At 44.3% G+C, this 25,508-nt stretch overlaps 1 pseudogene; it reads left to right on the top strand.

Moving 5' to 3' along the window:
* Positions 1–8,921: 8,921 nt before the first annotated feature.
* Positions 8,922–25,406, top strand: LOC148592290 (ATPase family AAA domain-containing protein 2-like; annotated as a pseudogene).
* Positions 25,407–25,508: the final 102 nt, after the last annotated feature.

Here is a 25,508-nt window from a genome sequence, read left to right as displayed (position 1 = left end):
TATCTCCTAAAGGAAACACTGAAAGTACGCTGAACGATATCCAAACTTAAAAGGTCTTAGTGACCTTTTTCTTAATGAGAATTTCTGAGACATGGGATTTAGCAATTCAAGGACAAGGATAGGGAACTTTTTCCAGCAACTTTTCAGTCTTTCAAGTTTTAGTCAAGCACCACATCATTGCTTTAATGGTAGGCCAACTGAAATGAAAGCTGTAGCATGAACCATCTCATTGCTCTCTGAAGAATTTTGAAAATACGTATAATCCTTTTCCACGAACTTCCGAAATGAGATAGCTTCTTCAGCAAAGTGATGAATGCCTTTGGTTTCATTTTCTTCCCAGCCTAATTGCCAGCATTTACCCTTGCCTAATCCTTTTCTGGAGACTTCTTCTCCCGCTGTTCTTCTGAAATGAATTCAACCACACCTAAGGTTTGCTGTCCAGTGATGTGCAACCAAGTTGTTCCTTGCCTGTCTCACCCTCTTCTTTCTAATCCGCCACCGTTGTTTGAAATTTGCAGTTTTCCACTGGATTTAGATAAGGAACAACAGTATACAGGGGTCATTTGCAGCATGTGGAGAGTTGTAGTAGTTGGTGAAAGATTCTGGGGTTGATCCCTGGCTGTCCGAGAAGGGCACGTTGCCTCGTTTTCAAGATCGAGCATCTGCGATGCATAAAATACACCAAATCTATCAGGCAGAAACTTAGGGTTAATCGTCTTAATCTTCAACTTAAGAATTCTCATTTGTTATGGGTGATGCTGTAGATCCGGGCTCCTCAAACTACGGCCCGCGGGCTGGATACGGCCCCCCCGAGGTCCTCAATCCGGCCCACCGGTATTTACAGAACCCCCCTGTCCCCCCACCAGGGGTTGGGGGGAAACCAAACAGCCGCAGATGACTTCCTGCTGCTTAATCTGCGCGCCGGCCTCCGCAGCCCCCAAGCACCTGCCGGGCCTGGGCTGAAACCGGCGCCTCGTCCTCGACCTGCCCCCCCAGGGGCGCCTGTCGGCTACAAACCACGTCGCCACCGCCCCGTCCTCCTCCTCCTCCGCAACGCACGGCAGGTGAGAGGCGCGGGCATCTCCTCTGCCGGGCAAGCTCCCTCGGCAGCCTCTGGACTGTGAGGTCCAGCCAACTCGGGCGGATCGCCAGAGCCCCGGCGTGCCAAAGTTCCTTCGGTCCCTTCTGGCCACCCTGGGCTGAGGAGGGGGGCGGCAGCATCAGTGAGGGGGGCGGCTGCCCTGTCTCTCCCTCCCTCCCTCCAGCTCCCGGGCAGGACAAGCAGCCAGCACCGGTGGGAAGCACGTGCACCATCGTGTTAAAAAAAAGAAAAATGGACTCCGAGCGCAGGGTATTCCCAGAAAAGTGGACTTCTGATTATTAGTTTTTCACGGAGGACCGAGTAAGATCTGTTTGTCTGATAGGCCAGAATTCAGCATCTGCGTTCAAGGAATACAATTCGCGTCGACACTACGAAACTCAACATAAAGATAAATAGGATTCTTTGGTTGGACAAGTGAAGTCCAAGTTCAAACGAGAACAAGTTATTGTCCGGACAAGGTCGGACAAGAATGAACTACAACCGCACTAAACCCCAACCGAGAACATAGACCCTGAACCCTTAACCCTAACCCTAAAACCCCTACCCTTAACCCCTACCCCTAACCCCTAACCCTAACCCTAACCCCTAACACCTAACCCCTAACCCTAACCCCAAACCCTAACCCTAACCCCTAACCCTAACCCCAAACACCAACCCCTAACCCCAACCCCTAACTGTAACCCAAACCCTAAACCCAAACCCTAACCCAAACCCCAATCCAAACCCTAATCCTAACCCTAACCCTAAAACCCTAACCCTAACCCCTAACCCTCTAACCCTAACGTCTAACCGTAAACCCTAACCTCTAACCCTAAACCCTAACCCCTAACCCTAACCCCTAAGCCCTCTAAACCCTAAACTCTCTAAACCCTAAACCCTCTAAACCCTAACCCCTAACCCTAACCCCTAACCCTAACCCTAACCCCTATCCCTTCGGAGGAGGAGGAGGAGGATAAAGAGGAGGAGGATTTGGAGGATTTGGAGGAGGATTTGGAGGAGGATTCGGAGGATTCGGATTTGGAGAATTTGGATTTGGAGGATTCGGAGGAGGAGGAGGAGAAGGAGGAGGAGGAGGAGGAGGAGGAGGACATACAACTGCACTAAATCCAAATTGAGCTCTTAACCGTAAGTACAACAAAATTAAACCCGAACATCTATCTCAAACCCAGATCCTACCCCTAACCTTAACTCTTAACTCTATCCCTTATCCCTATCCCCAACCCCTAACCTTAACTGTTAACTCTATCCCTTATCCCTAACCCTTATCCATTATCTGTAACCCCTAACCCAAACCCCTAACCCTAACCCCGAACCCCTAACCCCAACCCCTAACCCTACCCCCTAACACTACCCCCAACCCTACCCCCTACCCACTACCCCCCACCCCCTACCTGCTAGCCCCTACCCCCTGCCCCCAAACCCTAACTCCTATCCCCAAACCCTAACTCCAAACCCCGAACCCCTAACCCCGAACCCTAACCCATAACCCTAACCCGTAACCCCAACCCCTAACCCCAAACCCTAACCCCGAACCCAAATAACCCCAACCCTAACCCCAAACCCAAATAACCCCAACCCCAACCCCAAATAACCCCAACACCGAACCCTAAATAACCCCAACGCCAACCCCAAGCCTGATCCCTAAATAACCCCAATCCCGAACCCTAAATAATCCCAGCCCCAAACCCAAGCCCGAACTCTAAATACCCACAACCCCAAACCCTAAATAACCCCAACCCCAACCCCAAACCCTAAATAACCCCAACCCCAAACCCAACCCCAAACCCTAAATAATCCCAACCCCGAACCCTAAATAACCCCAACCCCAACCCTAACCCCAACCCCTAAACCTAACCCCTAACCCCAACCCTAACCCCAAACCCCCAAACCCAACCCCACCCCTAACCCCTAACCCTGAATGACCCTAACCACTAACCCTAACCCCCTAATACCACCTCCAACCTCCCTCAGCCCCTCCACCCCTACCCCCTCACCCCCACTGCTCACCCCTAACCCCTACTCCTAAATAACCCTAACCCTAACCCCTAAACCTAAATAGCCCTGTTCCTAACCCTCTAACCCTAACCCCGGACCCTAACCCCTACCCCTCTAACCCTAACCCCGAACCCTAACCCCAACCTTAACCCCTACCCCAACCCCTAACCCTAAACCTAAACCCTCACCCTAATCCTAACACCCTAACCCAACCCTAACCCATGTGCATGTGGGATGGTGCACATATTTGGCAAACCGTGCGAAGAGAGACGTGTGTTAACCCTGGCCTGTGCGCCCATTCCATCCTCACAATGAGGACAAAGCTGTCATTGTAGCATTGCTGGACTTTGCTAGCCAGCATCCCAGTCTGTACAACGTGGTCAATGCTTGCTCGGCAGCGATCCCCAGAGCCAATGAAGACGCTATAATATTTTTCTCTGTTGTCCCAAAGTCACCTCGGCACAGGTGCCGTTCAGGGGAAGAAGCCACACACCAGGGGAGGAATACAAGTCCCTTCATGTCCCCGTTCTCGAAGAGTCCACCCGCTTTCTGGTGCATGGTGTTTGTGTCATACATGCCGCGTGCTCTGGGGCTCCTGTGCAGCCGACTCGAGTGGTAGTGCCGTTCCGCAGCCTCTGCTGAGCACTGTCTGAGTCTCGTGCTGATCTCACAATCTTCCCAGAGACAGGACGCTGAGGTAAACGGTGCAACAACAGTGTTGAGACAAACACAATCCACAACTGTCTCTTACAGCAGGTCAAGGCATTACTAACTGCAAGGGCTTCCACATGGATGACGAGATTGAAAATTAAGAAGCGGGGGAGGGTTTAACTCAGCTTCTAGCCTGGCTGGCCCCGAGGGAAAAGCATCAAAGGTACCAGATCTCCAGACTCGGGCTAGGGAAAATCTGAGAAGAGCACTTTGGCCAGATGGGGACAATGCATTCATTAATGGTTCTTCAAAAGTAATAGAAGGGAAATGGGTCACAGGATATGCCATCATTAAGGGAACGGATCTGCTAGAGGAAGGAAAGCTGCCATCTCCCTGCTCAGCCCAAACCACAGAATTGTATTCTCTAATAAGAGCCTGTGAATTATACCAAGGCAACGTAACAAATATCTTTACAGATTCTAAATATGCATGTGGGATGGTGCATAACTTTGGAAAACTGTGCCAAGAGAGAGGTGTGTTAACTTGCCGGAGAAAGGCATTGGTACAAAGGCTGTGATTACCTGCCTCCTGGAGGTAGCAAACCTGTTAACCTACCCAGGAGAGTCTCGATAATTCACATCAGGGCACATCAGACAGGACACTCGGAGGAGGCGGTAGGCACCATCCTTCCTCTCCTGCCGGTAGTCCAGCCATTACCAGAAAAGATATCTTTTCCTCCAGAAGCATTAGAGATAATTAAAAATAGTGGGGCAGAAGAAAGAAGGAAGCCATTGGGGCTCCCGAGGACTGGCAGGGGCCTTCCTCAAAACCTGCGCTGCCCTTGGTCTTTTTTTTGTTCTGGGGAAATGGGCTATTGAGGGCTGTAAGGCAAACAGCTGAGCCACAAGGGAAGCTGCAAGGGGAGGATGACCCTGGGCTGTGCGCCCATTCCAATGATCCAAGTAGACTCTAGTGAGAGGCCCCGTATAGGGAGCCTTAGGCATCTTCTGGTAACGGTAACAGGATGGCCCAAGGCATTTCTGACTGCCAACTACCTCAGCAACAACTGGCTCTGTAATTAAGGTGTTTTTAGAACAAAGAACTCCAATATACGGGTTGGTAGAGGCGATAGACACAGACAGATGCAACCATTTTACTGGAAAAGTCCTTCAAGGTGTCGTGATTGCCCTGGGGATTCAAGGGGACTTGCATACCCCTTGGCATCTCCAGAGCTCTGGTACAGTGCGAAGGATGAATGGGAACATTAAAAGGCATCTTCTAAAATTGGTGTTAGAAGCTAAGATGCCATGGAGACAACTTCTACCATTCAAGAATGAGAACAAAACCTAGAGAGACATTCAACTGTTCTCCTTTGAAAGAATATTCGAGATTCCCCACCCTACTAACACCCAAGCTGGCGGGAAGGTAGAGATGAGTGATCAATATGTGGGCAGAATACTTTCCTGTGTAAAGTCTCTCCAGCAGGAAGTCCAGCTCGCACAGATCCTGCCCTTGGATTTTGCATGACCAGGACATGGGTTCTTGGCCAAAAAGCGGAAAAAAGCACAACTGGGAGCAAAGTGGAGTGGACCTTAGAACCACAGAAACATCAGTCAAGACAGCTGAGCAAGGATGGCCATGATGCCTGAAATCTGGACTTCTCAGTTGAAGGAAAAGGATGGAAAGCCCCGGATAACTCTCCTTAGAGCTGTAACGCTGTCTGGGGTTGGGTCAGGAGAATAAATGCTGGGTCTGTGGGAGTCCAGGAGGATATGAAGACTAGCCATGGTTGCCAGCCCTATGGAACCCAGGTGCTTAGTTAATAACTTATGCAGAGTTCGCTATGCTTCTAAAGATGGGTGTAGAGGTTTGTAAAAACAAATATTGAAAAAAAAAAGGAGAGGGAGGGATTGAGTGGAATACACAAGTTTGTGTATTCACAAATAAGGGGACTCCCCCACAGTCTTTGGCTGATGAGTGGGACAAAGGAATATATGCAGGAGAGGAGACTGAGCGGAGCCATGAGTGAGTGGGACAGGAGAGCATAGGCCAAAAGGAGGGCGAGCTCAGGTGAGAGCAGATGGAAGGAGGCAGGAGTTTGGTGTAGGCAGGCCGGGAAGGCTGTAACTTCTGAGTACCTTGGCCAACGGGGAAAAGGAGAGGGCGTCCCTCACTCGAGAAATTAGGATAAAAGGGGGCTGCATCCTCCAGCAGTTGGAGAGACCCCACAGGGATATGCCTGGTGGACTCTTCCTTTATTCAAATAAAGTTTTAAGATTCCTCTGTCTCCTTTTTGGACACGCAGCTCTTGACAGTGAGATTTTCCGCACACAAGTTACTTACACTGTTGTTTTGCAGAATTAAATTAGCCTGTTAGCAACCACTGTTAATAAAGGGAACATTAAATCCACTCACATTCTCAATATTGAACAAAGCTGACCATAATGGAAAGGGAATGTAAAAGATCTTTGTGCAAGTATTCTGAGAGACCAAATTATCAAGTGGATATAGAACTGTATGTAACAACCATACTTAGAAAAGCATTTACAGACTCTAGTATAAAATGAGCTTCAAGCTGAACAAACTCTGCAAGGCATTGCAATATCAAAGAAAAAGACAGCTTTCAAGCCATGAATTTGAAGGAAAACTAACATTTCACAGAGGCCTTTTGTGATACTTCTATTCCTCTTTTTCATCATAGGTCTTCTTGATAACATTCAGATCTATTTTTAAAATAAACTGTTTTTTTTCTTTTTTTTTCTTGATAATGTGCCAATATTTTGTGAGAGAATTAATTATTCCTGAAGTGATTTAAAAGACTCACTTTGTCATCTTTTTCCCCCAAAAATCCTTCCCATTCTGGAATGATGCATGTCACATGCCTAAAAGTGTGAAGAACTACAGCATAAATCCAAAATTAATCTTCATTTCCTGATATACAGAAATAACATCAAGCTAGAAGAACGCTTCTGCATTAACAGGATAACTGGAAAAACACTGTAATGATATCCATTTAAAAGGAATTCTAGAACAGCAGTTACTGAATTCCATTCATTACAAATAACACTATAAAGCCACGAATTGGAATCAATTTACACACTGACACCTGAAGAAATGTATTGTTTGTATTTTTCCATCCTGTGCCAAGTGCATAGAGGTATTTTCTTTCATTCATTTCTCAAAAATACAAACATCTCTTCCTTGAAATTCTGTAAATTTGATGGCTTCACAAGTATACGCAAAATAATTTTCACAAGCTTGTTATGCACTGTTACCAATGTTCTTCATGTGTAGATTTTATTGAGTATTTCATTGTTAAATTCCTACAAGCAGTAAAAAAGAGACCTGATTTACAGTGTTTCCATATCTGTTGCAGAAGAACAAATACTGGCATTGTGTCATTAATACAGAACTTCAATACAGAACTGCTACTTGTTTAAAAAAAAAACTAACATTGCCCTATATAAATAACAAAATACATAAAAAAATACATGAAGAACAAAATACTTTACCCAGACAATAGGTTCATTTCTATGTCCACATTTCTGCTTCCATAGGGGAATCTGAAAGTCGTAAGTAATTTTAAATAAAGATTAACACAAGTGGTTCTTTGCCAGGCGACACATCGCACCCGCTTATACCTGTGCTGCAGAAAAACAAAACAAAACAAAACAAAAAAAAACAAAACCACAGCATCAGTTTTGACATTTCCAGAGCACTCAGCAGCCAACAGCACCGCCTAAATACACCATTCTGCTACACTGGCAGGTTACAGGAAAGATGTGTTGTCTTACGAGCAGCTCCGAAAGCATGAGATAAGTAGGGATCATCAATATGGATCAGTACAGGGTGATCCATAGGCCTCCTATCTGGGCCAGCTGCCAGGCCCCAGAAGCCCAGGCACCCCAAGGCCTTTGAGGCAGCCCCAAGTGCTTCTAGGGCTGCCTTTAACCACAACCCACCGGCCTCCTCTCACTGGAGGTGAAAACTGCACAGAATTCCTCCAGGGGGTACTGATCCCAGCTTCGGGTGTAGCCACACAGCTTCCAAACACCTCCCTCACCCCGCCGCCCCATTTCATGACCTCGCTGCCATTTCATGTCCCCGCCGCTCTGCGCAGGGGCAGATGCTCCTGAAGTTGTCTTCATGTGAAAATCTTTTATTCTGAGGAGAAAACAGGAGCTAAAAATGTTTTCATACCTGAAAGCCTGTTGTCATCTCGAGACTCACTGATTTAGAAAGAAAGTACATGGGTGCATCACAGGGTAAATGAATAGAAGAAATTACTTGCTGGGAGGCTGCTTGAACACTGGCTCGTGTTGCCAGGAAAGACTGTGGTGGGGTCTCAGTCCCTGGATATCTGAGAATGGCTGAGGTCGGAAGGGACCTCTAGGGATCGTCTAGTCCAACCCCACTGCTCAAGCAGGGTCAAAGCTGACAGGACCTGGCCCCGGTGACCTGGGCAGGGGGCTCCAGCCCTGTTTAATACTTGCCTTGTGTCCTTTTTTTTTTTTTTTTTTTAATAGAGGAAAGCAAAATGGTGTTTTCCCCACTAAGGGCAACTTTTCCATTGGCAGTGTGGAATAGCACTGTTTCTGGGTATGGGGCAGGCCGCATAGTGCTGGCCCATCCCATTTACAACCCGTCTCCGCGGGTGCACAAGGCCGGAGCTCTCCATACCGGGAAGCTGCAGCCATCCCACGGCTATTCCAGGGAACTGCGAAGGACCCGGGACACGGAGCGCAGGGGCGGCGCCTTTAAGGGGTGGTTCTGGGAGAGCCCCGCCTCCCAGCAAAAAAGGGCAGGGTCGGGGCCCCCCTCAGCCAATCAGGCGCCGGCAGAACAGGCGGCCCCAATGTGGAGGCGCGCTGCGCTGTGAGAGTGGCGCTGCGCTGCGCTGTGTCCCTCCGCCGCGAGCCGGGACTAGCGGCCGCAGAGAAAAGAGTCCGCGGGGGGAGGCGGCCGGCGGCGCTCGGCGGGGGCAGGCGGGAGCCGCGCGGGCTGGCGGCGCGGCGGGGAGCGGCGGGGAGCGGCGGGCAGGAGGCGGCGCGGCCGCGAGTGGAGCGGAGCGGGGCACGGCGCGGCGGAGGGATCCGTGGGGAGGGCCACGGCTGCGGCGGAGGGGAGGGCACCGCACCAGAACTCGCGGTGTCGCCGCGTGCTGTCCCGCGCCATGGCGGTGCCGCCGTCCCGCCGGGCAGGGACGGCAGTGACCAGTTTACCCCGCTGCGCGGTGGCCCTCGCGCCCGGGCCCGCCGCCGCTGCGGATGGCGCCAGGGATGCGGCTGCAGCGGAGGAACCAGAGCCGAGAGCGCAGGAGCAGGGGGTGAGCGCGGCGGGAGGGCGCAGGCGGCTGCAGGAGGGCGGCCCGGAGCGCGGGAAGGGGCCGGCAGCAGCCCCAGGGCAACCCCTCGCCCCCCGCCTCCAGCTGTGGGACCCCTGGGACAGGGCCGCCCGCAAGGGAAACCTGTGACACGCTCCAGGGAAATGTGTAGAGTTACCCCCTGGGGTGCTTTTAAAACAAAGCAGTGTTTAGAAATCATCTCTACTTTGTACTTAATTATGTCAGTCATTTGCATAGCGCAAAATGGTTAAAGTTTTTGTTTTTTTTTTTTTAAGGGAATTGACACGGATCCAGCGAACATGAGCGCAACTGTGGCTGGCATCAGCGCAATGCAGATAGATAGTGCGGTAAGCGATTTAAGTTGTTGTGTTAGAGGGATTTTTCCAGGGTTTCTGATGGAACCTTTTGCAGCTTTCTTTAATGTGTGAAATTATTCTGTTGAATTGATCTTTAGGTCCAATTTGATGGTGTGGATGGTCTTTCTGACCAGCTTGCAGCGTTTAAAGAGATGGTGCTTTTTCCAATGCTTTACCCAAAAGTCTTTGAGAAACTCCAAATTCAGCCGCCAAGGTAACACAGCTTTACAAAATGCTAATTCTGCTGTTTTGGGGAGGATATTACACTGAGGCATCAATGTATTTGTTTGTGCTTCAAACATTTGGGCATTTTTTTTTAGTAGTGAAAATATTTTATTTAAAATGTATAAAATCTTGAGCATGTGCAGGTTCAAAATGTAAGCAAAGGCCTTGGCATGATCAAAGACCTGGTGTGTGGTGCTTGAAAAAGGGAGTATATTAGACAACTCGAATTGAAGAACTAGCTAGTATTATAAAACTTGGAGCCCCAGAAGTTGGCTCTTGTTTGTCTCCCTTCTGCCGTGGTCCTTGTGGCGCCTGGGGGCCGTTTTGGACGTGTCCTGCTGGACACTGCCCTCTCTCCAGAGCAGAGCGGGGGTCTGAGTTTGTTAATGCCCTTGGTTAATTTTGCTTATTGGCATGTGACATCCCTTAGAAACACAAAACTTCCTCCTGCTCTGACTGTTCTCACAATTTGGCTGTTACTGCAGTTCTGGATATAAAGTGTGTTGGTTCGGAGGAGGGGGTTGATCATCTTAGGGATGGGGCTTCAAATGGGCGTTTTTGATAATTTTGTCCCATGTGAATCTCTCTTTATTACACAGGCTGCTTATTCTACGGCCCTCCAGGGACTGGAAAGACCCTGGTTGCCTGGGCCCTTACCAACGAGTGCAGCCAAGGTGGCAGGAAAATATCCTTTTTCATGAGAAAAGGTGCTGACTGCCTCAGTAAGTGGGCAGGGGAGTCGGAGCGCCAACTTCGTTTGCTCTTTGAGCAGGTAAGGTTGCAGTGTGCTCTGGCAGAGCTGGGACTGTAATCTTTTGTGATGAAGATTTTGGAGGAAGACTTGTCTTTTTTTTCACTTTTATTTTATTTATTTATTTATACTGTCCATTTCTAAGACTGAAATGGGAACACTGGTGTTCTCTTTCCCAGTGCCTCTGTACTTTGGATTGGAGAGTTGAAATCTTGGAGATGTGTTGGGGAAGATTTAAAAAAACAAACAAAACCCCCAAAATCCTCAAACCACAATTTTTTTCCCCACCAAAACCACAGAGGAGGTTGCACAAGATAATGGCTCAGGTTCAGAGGGAAACAGATGCAGGAGGAGAACACGTCACTCCATCAGCTCAGTTGTTAGAGATCTCCGTTGCTCTAAAAATCTGCTCCAGGGATGTTGCAACCACAGCGCATTTCACGCGTTTCCTCGTAGGGTAGCACCATTTTACTTACGTCATATTCCTGCATCCCGGTTCTATTCCAGGCCCATAAATTTCGTCCTTCCATCATTTTCTACACATAATGTGCTTTATCTTTGTGGAAAGAAGACCAAAATCTGTTTATATATGAAATATTATCCTGCAAACTTGTAGCTCAATTATACTAAATTTCATGTGATTTTAAGCAATAGTTTAAAAGCATTCACTCAGCTTGATATCAGCATAACGTTTAAGTGACCTTCTCTATTTTTGAGAGCCTTAAAATGGGCCCTCTCACTCATCAGCATCTTAATGAGCAAAAGCTTGTCCTTTCTCAGGGATCACTAGAGAAAATAATGCATAACTTAACAAAATTTACTAACCCAGTGAAGCAAAATAATGTGCTTTTTTTTTTTTTTTTTTTTTTCCTGCTAGCTCAGTTGTATCAACACTGCTGGCCCTTATGGATGGGTTGGATACCAGAGGAGAAGTCGTCGTCATTGGAGCCACCAACAGGCTGGATTGGATAGATCCTGCGCGACGCAGAGCCGGGCGCTTTGAGCGAGAATTCCTTTTTAAACTGCCAGATAAAGAGGTAGGAACTTGTATTCAATCCTGGTGCTCATCCAGCAAATCTTTCTTGCTGACAAAGCCGTGTCACAACACGGTGTTGTGGAGCAGGTAAGCGGGAATGCAGCCCCGTGCAGCTCACACACAGGAGCAATATCCTGAGAGACCGTCCTGGTGCGGAGGGTGGACACGGTACGAAAGAAGAGGGACAAGCCCTAGGGAACTCCATTGTCCCAAATAAAAATGAGTAGGTTTAAAAGTAGCTTTTCACTAAAATCACTGTTTCTAAGCAATGAAAGAATGGGTATATAACAACCCAAAGTATTAAAAAAAGGAAAATTCCATGTGAAGCTGATTTTTTTTCTGGCTTTTGCTAGTTAGCCAGAATATCTCGACTATTGTTAGGTTTTTGTTTGTATGTTTTAATTAGCACTTCTTGGGAAAAGGATAAAGTGGAGTATGACTGGAAGCAAGTAAAAATGCACCAAGCAGTGTATTTAATGAAACAGTGTATTTTCCATAAGCATTTGCCTCCTGTTTCCATCCAGTTTCTGGATCGGTGATACTAGCTTGAATCACAGTTGCTCTTTGTAGCAATTGCAGCAATTGGAACCAGTGCTAGGATTATTTGCTTGAATGAACTGACAGAAGAGCAAACTAGTGAGTCTGTCATCATGATATCTTGCTACATTTGAGATAAGTTTTCTTTGAGGAAAACCTTTTCTTTGCAGTTTTCTAATGTTTCTTTCCCCAAATCAATAGGTCTCTTACTTGTCAAAACTTAACTTTTATAGAAGCTTTACTTGCCTTTTGGCCTTAGGTCTGCAGAAAGAGTTTAATGGAACAAACAGAAATATTAAGCTTTGAAAAGAAGGGAGTGAATTCACTACACTTTAACAGATTAAGGCAAGTGATTATTTTAAACTTGTAGGAATTTTAATGTGAGGGGTTCTGCCTCTGCCTTTTGACTCAAGATAAACTATAATGCAAACACTTTGTTTCTAGGCTAGAAAAGAGATTTTCAAGATTCACACATGAAACTGGACCCCTACACCACGTGACACGTTCCTTGACGAGCTGGCTGAAAAAGCTGCTGGTAAGTTCAAAAATGAAGCGAGTTCCTGCATGTGACTGGGTCTGCAGGAGTTCCAGCTCGTGGCGCACGGCAGGGGGGAACCAGGCTCTTGCAGCTCGCTGCACAACTAGCCAGGGAGCCAGCTGCGTGTCCTCCAAGCCATCAGAGTGAGACACTTCCATCCACTTATTGCTTTACTTTCTGTCTCTCCAAACAGCGAGTGGCTTTTGGGGCAACTTCCTCAGGAGAAAAGTTTTGCTTAGAAGGTTCAGGAGAAAAGTCTGGCTGGTTTGTAAGTGTGCAGGGTGGCTAACAAAACCTCTGTAGTGCAGCAACACTTTTCGCATTTCCTATTAGACTGTTTTAACCTGCATGCAAAGTCTTTGCATGTTGCACTTTGGCACCTTGACCTTTCTGTCTTGCCACAGCCCGACATAATGCTCCATTTGATGTTCTGTTTTACTAGGATACTGTGGTGCTGATATCAAGTCCGCATGTGCTGAAGCCACCCTCTGTGCTTTGCGGCACCGCTACCCTCAGATATACAGAAGCTCTGAGAAACTGCAGCTAGATGTTTCTTCAATTAAAATAACAGCAAAAGATTTTTTCATGGCTATGGAAAGAATTGTACCAGCTTCACAGAGGTCTGCGGCTTTGCCCGGACCAGCATTATCACCCATTTTTAAACCACTGCTTAATAAGACTTTTCAGAGAATTTTACGAGTCCTGCAGAGAGTATTTCCCCACGCAGAACTTGTCCTAAAGAAGGACCAGCAGCAAGGTAGGACAATAACATGTACAAATGGTTAAAACTACTTGTTGTTTTAGCTATCATCATTTCACCTCATAGGAATTGAAGTATTTGTGGATCACACTGTGCGATGTGTGAGATCACATGCGTCACATTTCCTGGCAACATCCTGCTGGCTTTTCTACCTGGAGACTTGCTAGGTTCATTTTTATTGGTAGAACAGGCAGAAAGCCATAAGTGCAAGCAGAGATGCTAGGTGATCCATAATTGCTTCCCCTCTCTGTTCTCCGCTTCTGCTTTCTCCTCCCTGAGTGATCTTGGAGGATCTTTATACAGAAGATGTGTTGATCTACACACCCTGGCTTAGGAGTCTTAAGACAAAGGCCAGTTGGTGGCCATCACATTCACTTAATTCCCATACTTTTACTGTGGGACACAGATTCCAGACACACATGGCCTTGTGGGTTGTGTGGGTGTCTAGCAAGTACAGGAGTTGTTGCTAATAATCACATTTCTTTGTTCTTGGGGCAAAAAAAGGGACTTTTTGCCAATAAAGAAATATAACTTTTGCAAAACATAAGACTTAGGCGAACTTTGTAGAGCCTTGTGCAATCTCTTTAGACCTGTGGTAGGATCAAGTCTTCAAAAATAGCATTTAGTGTGAGCCCATCCAAGGGAGAAAGAGAGATAAGTGGGTTTTGGGGCTGCTTTGGAAGCTGTATTAGAGTGAGACATGCACACTATCCAGGCAAGTTAAAAAAAAACCCTTCTTGTCTTGCAGATGATATGAACGCTACTTTACAAAGCGATTTCATCTGGAGTGATGAGGAGTCACTTTCAGCCTTTGAAGATGAGGAGACTTTTCCTGAAAAGACTTGTCGAAAGAAGAAAAACTTCCTTGACTTCAAGAGGTAAATGCCTGTCCCCTTTTAGGTTCAGAATCTTCAGCTTGCTGTGTCTTTGGAAAGAGATTATGCTGCTTGTGTCTTCTCTCAAGAGAAACTTGAAACAGAACAAATTAACATTGATGTCTTTATTCATCACTATGTGTTTTAAACTTGCTATTTTCTAATTTTGTTCCAGAAATGCTTCTCACCAGGCAACGTGTCACAGGCCAAGGCTCTTGCTCTCTCGAGAGCCAGACCGTGGGCAAAGCTCCCACTTGCCCCCGCAGTCATACACGCCCTGGAAAAGTTTCCAGTTTATACCCTGGACCTGCCAGTTCTGTTTGCTAGTGCCTCATCACCAGAGGAAATAGGTGCACAGGTATTTTTTTTTTTCCTTCTTTCTTTAATCTCATGAGATTCACTGTCTGTCTGTAAACTGCTCAAGTGAGGTAAGTGAAATTGTTAATGGAGGTGGTCTGCTTTTACTGTACTTTGCTACTATATTATAACATTTTGACCTTTGATGAGAGACGGACACGTAAGCACAGATGTTCTATCGAGTCGTGCGGCTCTTTAGAAGTTAACTTACATGTAAGCAGTCTTGCAATCAGGCAGCAATCTGGATCTCTGTCTGTGTAGCTCTCTCAATTTTTGAGTCAAATCAGAAATTTTACTCTACTATTAATAAGTTTTGCATGGTGAGGTTTTTTTTTGTTTGTTTGTTTGTTTATTGGTACGTTGCCTTTATGCACTTCTATTATTAGGCCAGTTTGATGCGTAGTTATTTATGAGCAGCCTGTGCTCCCTGGTTCATTGCTCTCACCACAGCTTTCATTTTACTAGTTTATCCGAGAAGCTCAGAGGACAGCACCGAGTATAATTTATATTCCACGGATCAATGTGTGATGGGAAACGGCTGGCATTACATTGGAAACTACCTTTACAACGTTCCTAGAGAACATTCCAGCATTTGCTCCGGATTTGGTGCTTGCAGCAGCAAGCGTATCGTACATGGATCTCCAAGATGAGGTATTTCTGTCAACACTTTTCCCAATTCTTCTATTCAGTTTCATTTTATGAATCCTTTAAGTATACGAATACTGTCCTCCCTCAAGCAAATGGATCCTTTTATTACGAGGGCACCCTTCTGAATCCTGTAGATTTGCTTAGACACAAAGCAGCGCTGAGAACGTTTGTCTCAGTTGTTTTGTGAGTCAAGGGACTCGCTTCCACTTCAGCAGGAAACCTCAAAGGTGGGGGATGTCATCACTCTGTCAGTGCATCGTGTGCTCGTCCATTCCCTGAGCTTAAATTCTAGAGCTTTTCCTCAAAGAAGATATTTTATTTGCCATCCTGACCTAAAGAAATCTAGCCTTTGATCACCAGGAAGATAACATTTATTTTAATATTATTATTCAGATCATTATTAAGCTTAATTTAAAAAATCCTCTTTTCGGCGTAGTGATCTTGTGCCTGAAATGTCTTTCCTTCTCATGCCATAGATACAGGAGTTGTTTATTGAAGATTATGGAGAAGTTTTCAATATCCCGTTGCCTACTAAAGAAGAGAGAAGCAACTTTTTTGAGGACTTAATTTTAAGTCAAGCTGCTAAACCTCCTGCATCTAGAAAGAAAGCAGGTGAGCCTATTCTATAGATAAAAATTTGCTAACTGTATGTTAACAGCCTTACAGTATTTGTTTTGGTAGTGGGTTTCCTATCAGTAACTCTGTGTGTGCTCCTATTTGGGTGCTGCGGATGGAATAAACTTTTCTGGTTCCCTTAAGCTCGGCAGGCCCTGGAAGTGCTGCCGGTGGCGCCGTCGCCTGAACCTCGGGAACCACCACGGGGAGAAACGCAAGGGGCAGAGGAGCAGGAGGAGGAGTCCCTTGGTGCACTTAGCGTTTTCTTAAGGGATGTTACTCTCAGACTTGCTACTGACGGACGTTTCAAGGCCTTCACAAACCCTGTTGGTGCAGATGAGGTAAACTGCTCTGGGTCTGTAATACTGTACTGTCTGGGTGTATTTTTAACTGCCCAGTGTTGGTGTGCTCTAGCGAAAGGCTTATCTTTAGCACTGCACTAGAAGGATTTCTTTTTGAGGAGCAAAAAGTGTTTTGTATTTTATTTTGCTGACTCCCTGAGGCTCTTCAATGTCCTTTTTTTGAGTAGTCACTGAAAGCCCTGGTTTCCTCCTAGAAAGTCAGAGCAGCTACCACCAGAGATTGCCTGGGGAAAGACTTTGATATGTAGGTATGCTACAACTCTGAAATAAACAGTCAGATTTATTTGGGGCTGTTGGAATAAAGCCTAAAGCTCTTGCTACGTGTTTGTTGGCTGTCAGTGGTTCCTCTGGGAACAGGAGAAGAGCAGATGTTTGCAAAAAAATTCAAGATTCCGCCTGCCATTTTGTCTCTGGCTCCCCAGTACAGGATCAGCCATAAATGACATGTGGTTTCATCTTCCCCCAAAACTTCCAAGTCCCTCTTTTACTCATTTAATTTACTGACTGAGCTCCCATCTTAACAGACTTATACTTCAGAGTTAGTTGCAATTTTAATACAGCTGTGTATCAGCAAGGGCCCTGTTCCTCTGGGCATCCCTTGTCTTTCCCTTCCAGGCTCTTGACATGTGAATAGTCTAAACAAACAGAGGTCTCCTCACCTAAACTAGCCTTGAGGCTCCTCTCACGCTCCCAGTAAGGACATAATTAGCTCTGCTCCAGGTATCTCCTCCTAAGGGAGATGCCTAGAGCAGCTGCTTCCAAAGGGCAATTCCGGCAGCGGATTTCCTGCTGCCCAGAGCAGAGCCTGGCTCGGGTGGCTCAATCCAATGTATTTACTGCGATGTTCTGAAGCTGAAGGAAGCAAATCCTGCTCTGCATGTCTGTTCCCTTCGCTGTCCCACACACACTCCCCAGCTTCCTGCTGCCTTTCTTCTCCCTTCCAGTGTGTCTCTTCAAAGCCCTTTGGAAGAGCCCTTCCTTTTTCAAGCAGCTAACTGGTTAATTCCACTATCTGCTCATAATGCCACAAATATTCAGGGTTTTTAAGAAGTCATTTATTTGAATTTATTAAAATAATGTGGGTAGATACTGTGTAAGTCTAATACAACCTCTGAACCCATCTGTTTAATTTGTAGGCACCTGATTATATCACAGTTATTAAACAGCCAATGGACCTTTCAACAATTCTCTCTAAAATTGACTTGCACCAATATATAACTGCAGGAGATTTTCTGAAAGATCTTGATCTAATCTGTAGCAGTGCCTTAGAATACAAGCCAGATAGAGAAGCTGGAGGTGAGGATAGCTCTTTATCCCTCATTTAGACAACCTTTAAAATGCATAGATTGAGAAGAGTTGTCTCTTTACAATGGCCTTGGGATTAGCTCCCTTGAAACATCCACAGAGAGCATTTCTTGCCACTTTAAAAACTGGTGTAGTGTTAAATTATTTAGAGATGAAATTATGTGCAGTCGGTGCTAATGAAGATGTAGTGCCTCTGCCTTGATTATTAACTTTTATGTTCTTCTGCCAAAGCTATTCACTGAAATAGCTTGCAAAACCTCTTTGGGAAAAGAGTTCATCTTTTCCATGTGATCCAAATCAAGGATTTCACTTAGCTAGTGGCAAACACTCAGTTCTGACTGTCAAATTTCAGATCGTCTCATTAGAGACAAAGCTTGTGCTCTGAGAGATGTTGCCCATGCCATAGTGAAGGAAGAAATGGATAAAGACTTGGAACAACTTTGTGAAGAAATTAAAGAGTCTCGTGAGAAAAGAGGTATGTATTCCAACCCTAGGGATTTGAAGGCTTGCCTCAGTATTTGTAAGTAGAAACGTGAGACCAACTTTTTTGCTGTCTGTTCTTCATTGCAAGGCTGCAGCTCTTCACAGGATGTGCCATCTCACTACGAGGTGATGCCACAGCAGCCCTCTGTTTCTGGATGTAATAAACAAGATAACAAGTGTAACGAAAGAATAGAGATGCCAGTGATGCTGGGAGCCTGCCCTACACCACTGCCTAATGGCAAGTTGCTTTTTCTTTTTAGATTTTTTTTTCTTTTTTTCTCCCCACCAACAGGCTTTCTGGGTGATATTGCTAATGCCATTGATATCCTTCTTGTGACAAGGTTTCTGCCGGTGGAAACTTTGCCAAGGATTTCACCCGTCTGTTTTGTGCAATATTCTGTAAATGGAAAGAAGGGTGGGTTTTTTTGTTTTCCTTTGTGGAAGGCATAAGGACAAAGACTGCTTTAAACAGGTTATCTGAATCATAAAACTTTACTGAGAATTTTCTTTATCCTTCAGTTACTTTCTTGAAATGGTCTCTTTTTAACTCTTCCCAGCATTCACTCTGCTTTTGATCTTTACTGGTTTTGTAAGAGATTTGAAGAAGAGCTTTTCTCCAAAGGCTTTTTTGCTATTCATCTCTATTAGTTCATGTAATGAGACAGTAAGCAACTTTACCCAATAGGCAGACAATAGGACTGCAAAGCAAGGCTAAAGTAGGAATTTTCTGGGCTTAAAAGCTTCAAATCTAGTTTAAAGTCTTGAATAAATTTAAAAATCTATCAGCAAATGGACCACATGAACTTGCAACCTTTTCTTTAGACCTAGATGTGTAGTGAGATTTGTCAGTACTTTCAGTACTTTGAGTGTTTTACTTGACATACGAGGAAGATAAGAAGAGCAGATTTTAAAGGAGGAGCTGCTTTGCTTATATTTTGGGTTGTTTTTTTCTAATATCTTATTGCAGTTCCATCCAAAAGAAAACGCAAAAGGAAGAATTGCACTTCCAGTGGTGAAACAAAGAGGAGAAAGATTTTGCAGTGGAGTAAAGTGAATAGAAGTGGAGAAGACCAAGAGGAAGTAGAGAGTGAGGGAGAAGAGTTCCTGGAAAACGGTGCTTCTAGCATGCACCAGACTGAAGGTGAGTTCATGGGAGGTTCTCTCGTGGAAGAAAGCCACAATAGTCTTCCACGGCGACAGACAAATGTCTATGAAAATAAACATGAGACAGAAAACAAGAGATTTTTCCTCTGTGACTAAATCTGGCTCTGAAAAGAAAAGAGCCCAGTTTTCTCCCAATTCAGGGCTAAGAAATTGAAATGAGACTTTGGATTCCCAAAATACAGCAAGTTTCCAAGGGGGTGATTCAGAAGGTAAGCGAAATGTCCAGCAGACCAGTTAGCTGAATTTTGTTGCTGAGGGGTTTACATTAGCCTCCTTTAATTTCATTCTATTATTTTTTTATAAATCACTGCACTGTGTTGCTTCCATTAAGATTCTGTTCCTCTCATTATGCTACCAAAGTCATTTTTCTTAAGCTGCTGCTCTTCTGATTCTGAAATCAGTTTTGTAATTCTATCTCCTGGCAAACCAACAATCATTTGCTTTCTTTTATGGCACCTGCATCTTTCTGATAAGGAGCAGCTTGGGATAAGGAGCTGTAACTCGGCCTGTGTAGACTTGGTCACGATGTGGCAGAGGTGACTCACATCCTAATGCTTGCTTCAAATGGGAGATGGGTTTTCTTAAGATTCAACTTCCTTAAGTAGGCACTGCTGTAATGGCAACTTTTGACTATTGCTTTTTTCTCCTCTCAACCCTGGGCTTTTCACTCCCACTGCTTTTTGATCTTGGTTCCTATTTTTTATGGAGGAGAAAGTAGAAGGCAAATATTTCTCAGTGAACAAATAACAGGGAACTGTAGGGAAAGATTGGATGCCACTTGTGGGATAGCTGATGGATAGCTATGTTCCGGAGAAAGAGAAATCATGACTTAAGAAAATGTTTTCATCCCAGAGACTTACATGCGTCATGAGAGTCTGGCCGGACGTCATGAGAGTCCGGTGGGAATTCCTGAGGAGCCAGATCCCCCCGTTGTGGTGGATTACAGCAAGCTTGTGGTATGTCTGTTTTCAGTTTTCTTTAGAACAAGGTAGGGAACTTTCTCCCCTCACTGCTGTGAGGGAAGCGGAGCTTGATGGGCAGTTGTGGGCAGTATTTCCACTAGCCTGGTTGCTGTGTGTGGGTCCAACAGCCTCACTCCACGCACAGCTCCTGGACAGTGTTGGCAGTCAGTTGTGCTGTGATGGGACTGTTTAGCTCCTGAAGCCTTCAAGAGCTTTTGCAGAAGGTCTTGTGCTATTTTCAACTCGTGTTGTCTCCATTTTGTTTTCAGCATCTGCTGGATTCTGTCACTAAGAGGACAAGGACCTTCAACATCTTTTACCTAGAAAAAAATATACGCTCTCCTCTGCCAGTGCATTTACAAGCACCGGAACGATTATGACAAAACTAAACTCAATATGGTAAATTTTATGTATGTTTTCTAATGGTTATATATAGTATTGTGTCATGGTTACACAGTCTGCATGCCCTCTGGATATCATGCTTATTTCATATTCATTGCTTTAGTGCTTAGCTGTCATGTTATAAGACTTACTTATTTCCATCTGGAGGACATTTCATAGGATCATAGAATCATAGAATGCTTAGGGTTGGAAGGGACCTCTAGAGATCATCTAGTCCAACCCCCCTGCATACGCAGGGACACCTAAAGCACGTGGCACAGGACTGCGTCCAAGTGGGTTTTGAAGATCTCCAGAGAAGGAGACTCTATAACCTCTCTGGGCAGCCTGTTCCAGTGCTCTGTCACCCTCACTGTTAAGAATTTTTTCCTTAAGTTCCTATGGAATTTTTGGTGTTTCAGTTTCCGGCCATTTCCTCTAGTCCTATCAGTGGCCACCACTGAAAAGAGACCAGCACCGTCCTCTGCACTCCCTCCCTTGAGGTACTTATAGACACTGATTAGATCCCCTCTCAGCCTTCTCTTCTCCAGGCTGAACAGGCCCAGCTCCCTCAGCCTCTCCTCATAGGGCAGATGTTCCAGGCCCCTGATCATCCTTGTGGCCCTGCGCTGGACTCTCTCCAGCAGCTCCACATCCCTCTTGTACTGTGGAGCCCAGAACTGGACACAATACTCCAGATGCGGCCTCACCAGGGCTGAGTAGAGGGGCAGGATCACCTCCCTCGACCTGCTGGAGACGCTCTTCTTAACGCGCCCCAGGATCCCATTGGCCTTCTTGGCCACGAGGGCACACTGCTGCCTCATGGTCAACTTGTCGTCCACCATGACACCCAGGTCTTTCTCCGCAGAGCTGCTCTCCAGAAGGTCAGTCCCCAGCCTGTACTGGTGCCTGGGGTTATTCCTCCCCAGGTGCAGGACCTTGCACTTGGCCTTGTTGAATTGCATGAGGTTTTTCACCGCCCAGTTGTCCAGTCTGTCCAGGTCCCTCTGGATGGCAGCGCAGCCCTCTGGGGTATCGGCTACTCCTCCCAGTTTCGTGTCATCAGCAAACTTGCTGAGGGAGCACTCTGTGCCTTCATCCAGGTCATTGATGAATAAATCATAGAATCATAGAATCATAGAATCATAGAATGCTTAGGGTTGGAAGGGACCTCTAGAGATCATCTAGTCCAACCCCCCTGCATACGCAGGGACACCTAAAGCACGTGGCGCAGGACTGCATCCAAGCGGGTTTTGAAGATCTCCAGAGAAGGAGACTCCACAACCTCTCTGGGCAGCCTGTTCCAGTGCTCTGTCACCCTCACTGTTAAGAAATTTTTCCTTAATTTCCTATGGAATTTTTGATGTTTGAACAGGACTGGACCAAGGACTGACCCCTGGGGGACCCTGCTAGCTACAGGCCTCCAACTAGACTCTGCACCGCTGATCACCACTCTCTGGGCGCTGCCATCCAGCCAGTTCCTAATCCACCTCACTGTCCACTCATCTATCCCACACTTCTGGAGCTTGCCCAGGAGGATGTTGTGAGGGACGGTGTCAAAAGCCTTGGTGAAGTCGAGATAGACGACATCCACCGCTCTCCCCTCATCTATCCAGCCGGTCATTTCATCATAGAAGGCTATGAGGTTAGAATATCTCCATTTTTTTCTCTTCCTGTTTCTGAATCGACAATCACAGTAAGAGTATCTCAGGATGTTAAGGTATTTCTTTCTCTTGTAAGAGATCATTCCCTCCTTAAGTAAGATCATTCCCTCCATTAAGTAAGCTGAAAGTCTTCTGGTTCCACAAAGTTAAGATTTTGTGCTTTCCAGTTAGAACACTGCTAATATTATTGTTTTGGATACCCATATCCAATATTGTTCTATTCTGAATAGAACCTATCAGATGGACCGATCTATGAGCTCTGCTCATAGAACTGTCATCTCAACAGCAAGTTTTGATAGATGGAACTGGTTATTTTAGAGAGCAGAAGGTATGGGGGAACAACAGTCAGGATTTATTATCTCCTGAAGTCAGTGAATAAGGTGAATGCAAAACTCCTATTCACCAAACCTCACAAATCTACAACCAGAGGATGTCTTGGAAACCAACAGGAGATAAGTACAGATATTTTGGAAAGAAGTTGTAAATTTCTGCAGTTAATTGCAACAGATGGGTCTGGAAGCAGATATTATCACTAGGTTCAAAAGCTATGAGAAAAATGAATGCACACCGGGTTTCAAAAACAAATGGAGAAAACAAGTCATGCTCTCTAACCAATCAATGACTGTGGCCATGAGGGTGTACGAAGGAATGGACCCAGAACATGGCCAGACTGGCATACACTCTCTACAAATCACCATTTTGCAACTGTTGGGAAGAAAATATTAGGATAAATGGACCATTGAGCTGACTCCTGGACAGCTTTGGTATCCCGGCTCTCTGGGAAGACAGGCACCTATTGTGTCATTGAACAAAAGCCACCTAAGATTTGTCTCTTTATCCTGGGAAGATCCAAGCCAGCCACAGCTGATATAAATCTCACATAGAATATTTGAAGGTTCTGCCTAAGCTTTTTTATAATGTCAAAACAATGTGAGGAAGTGAGCTGTCCCTCTCTTCCTGTTAAAATCAAGTAGAATGTGAGATATTTCAATAAAGCACCAATCACAGAGCAAGTAGAAAATACCTAAGTAGAAAAAAAAAAAATGAGGAGATTGGTTCTCTATTCTGATTTTTACAACATTCAGGTAGGAACAGATTGATTCAAAAATCTCTACTCACTTTATAGTCTTTCAAGGAGTGTTTTTAGACACACTTGTGTCTTTCCTTCTACTATACTGCAGGCAAAGTATCCAATTTAGTCTGGAAAGCCTGATTGTAACAGACATCGCTTTTAGTGTTGCAATTCCTGAGTTGAATGCCTAAAGTATAAGACCATGTGCTTAGAATATATAAACTACATTATGTGGTAGCTCATGTGTTTTAGGTGTTTTCAAAGTAATATAGCCTCTTTTTAATATCCATGTTTCATTAGGGAAATAGAGATTCACATAATTTTACAGTATTTATAGAAATTGTCATTATCAGAAGATACCTTGGCATTATCAGAAGACAATGTGATTCATGTGTTTGAACCTCCAAAATATGTATGACTGACATCAGTGAAGATAATTATTTAAATAGATATAAAATTTAAGATTTTTAATGTTATTTATTGTAAGTCTTAGCATCCCAATTTAACCATATAAAATTTAAATGGAAATTCTGCATGATGTCAAGGATACTGTTGTAGAATTGCTATTCTTTGTGCATTCCAACTGATCAGAGATCTGGACAATTATTTTTATTACCAGAGGACTGGCAAATTTTACAGAACAACTTAATAAAGTGTTCTTTATTATTTGGGTAATTGTTAACCACACTATAACATTAACTCTGTATGAAAAGATATGCCAAAGCAATTATAACATATTTGGTTGTCAGAAAAAGTATACTCTAGCATATTCTGCAGATTTGTGGTTTTTAAAAGGAAACCCTTAAAATTGGTTAAAATTTTGAGGTTCTAACTTGTACTATGAAATAAAAAATTATCTTCAAAGAAAAAAGATGAGAGGCAGAAATGGTTACTACCAGAAAATATTTTTATGACAAATATTTGATATCTCCCATAATACTAAATTAAATTGTAAGTCGTATACAGTACAGATTAGCAATTACAATTAATTTCTACAAAGGCAGCACAATTGTAAAATTGATGTTAAGATATTTTTATAAAATGTAGGTACTCATAGCATATTCAATTTTGCATAACATTGCAATAAGACTTATCTTTCAATGAAATGACATAGGCTAATAAATTAAATGAAAATAGTAATTGAGAAATTGACTGAGGAAATTAACTTAGGTTATTGTTATAAATGAGTCAATGTTAAATTTTACAATATCATTATGTAAAATATCTGATGGAAAGAAAATGTGAACTTGAATAAATAGAATTAAGCAACAGCACTCAGTTAAGGATATGTTTTATCATCTGCGATACAAATATCCTGAGAAAAAGTATGCTTTTCAAGTAATATTATATTTTTCAGTGTGGCCTCTTACAACTAGATCTTTTGTTAATTAAAGACACATTTAGTTGTGTAGTAGTAGTAGTAGTACTTTATTTTGCATTTTTTACATAGCTAAAATTAATCAAGGAAATATCAGTTCCCTCAGAACTTCTAAACATGAAGTTGAATGAACAGGTGCTATGTAATCTTAATCTGTGAAAACTCTACATTAGCAATGAGCTTCATGAGCTAATTTGTGAGTTGTTGTTCTCTCTGGTAATTATCTCAACATCTGCATACCTTTAGACATCTTTGAATTCATACTCCCTACCACTTATGCTAATAGATCGTGTCTGATTTTCCTTTGATTTAGTGAGCCATACAATAATAAAACTTACATTTCATTTCTCTTCAAAATCAAGCTGTTGACTTGTCAACATAAATATTTGTTGTGCTTCTTTCTACTTTTATTTTTCTTTTAACAGCATTGTCTTTATTGCTTTTTTTATCATGTCATAACATTTCCATGATTACTGCTCAATGCTGACGGATTTCTTTTACTCCACTTGATTATACCAGCAGGTACAGCATTACTGCCTTCATTGTTCTTTTTGTTGTGGTTTACCTTTAAATGTGTCCTCATCTCACATCTTTTTATTTAGATGTTGAAGATGGCTAGGAATATCCACTAACTGCTATCAAAGACAAACAACAACAACAACAAAAAGAGTTATTCATTCTTTTTCTGCTGGCCATTCTATTTCAGTTGGCCAAAATATCGAGTTACTAAAGTTTCATATCCAGAGATACTGGGAGTCATCAAAAAATGCAAGGAGAAATAAAAAGGATCATAACTAAAATTGGAAGGATTCTTTTATCTTTTTTTTTCTCCTTCTTTTGCAGTGTGAGATCAGAGCAGGTACACTGTAGGAGACATTGTAAGGGACACTATTGAACAAGCCAAAGTACAGACTTTGAGGAACAGCAGTAGGTGTTAACTATATAGATCA

The sequence above is a fragment of the Tinamus guttatus genome, unplaced genomic scaffold, assembly GCF_059628265.1.
Source record: "Tinamus guttatus ecotype Peru unplaced genomic scaffold, ASM5962826v1 Tinamus_guttatus_pri_ptg000627l, whole genome shotgun sequence".
Classification (NCBI taxonomy): Eukaryota; Metazoa; Chordata; class Aves; order Tinamiformes; family Tinamidae; genus Tinamus; species Tinamus guttatus.
Note: the sequence above shows the minus strand (reverse complement) of the source record. Positions and strands in the feature narration are given on the sequence as shown.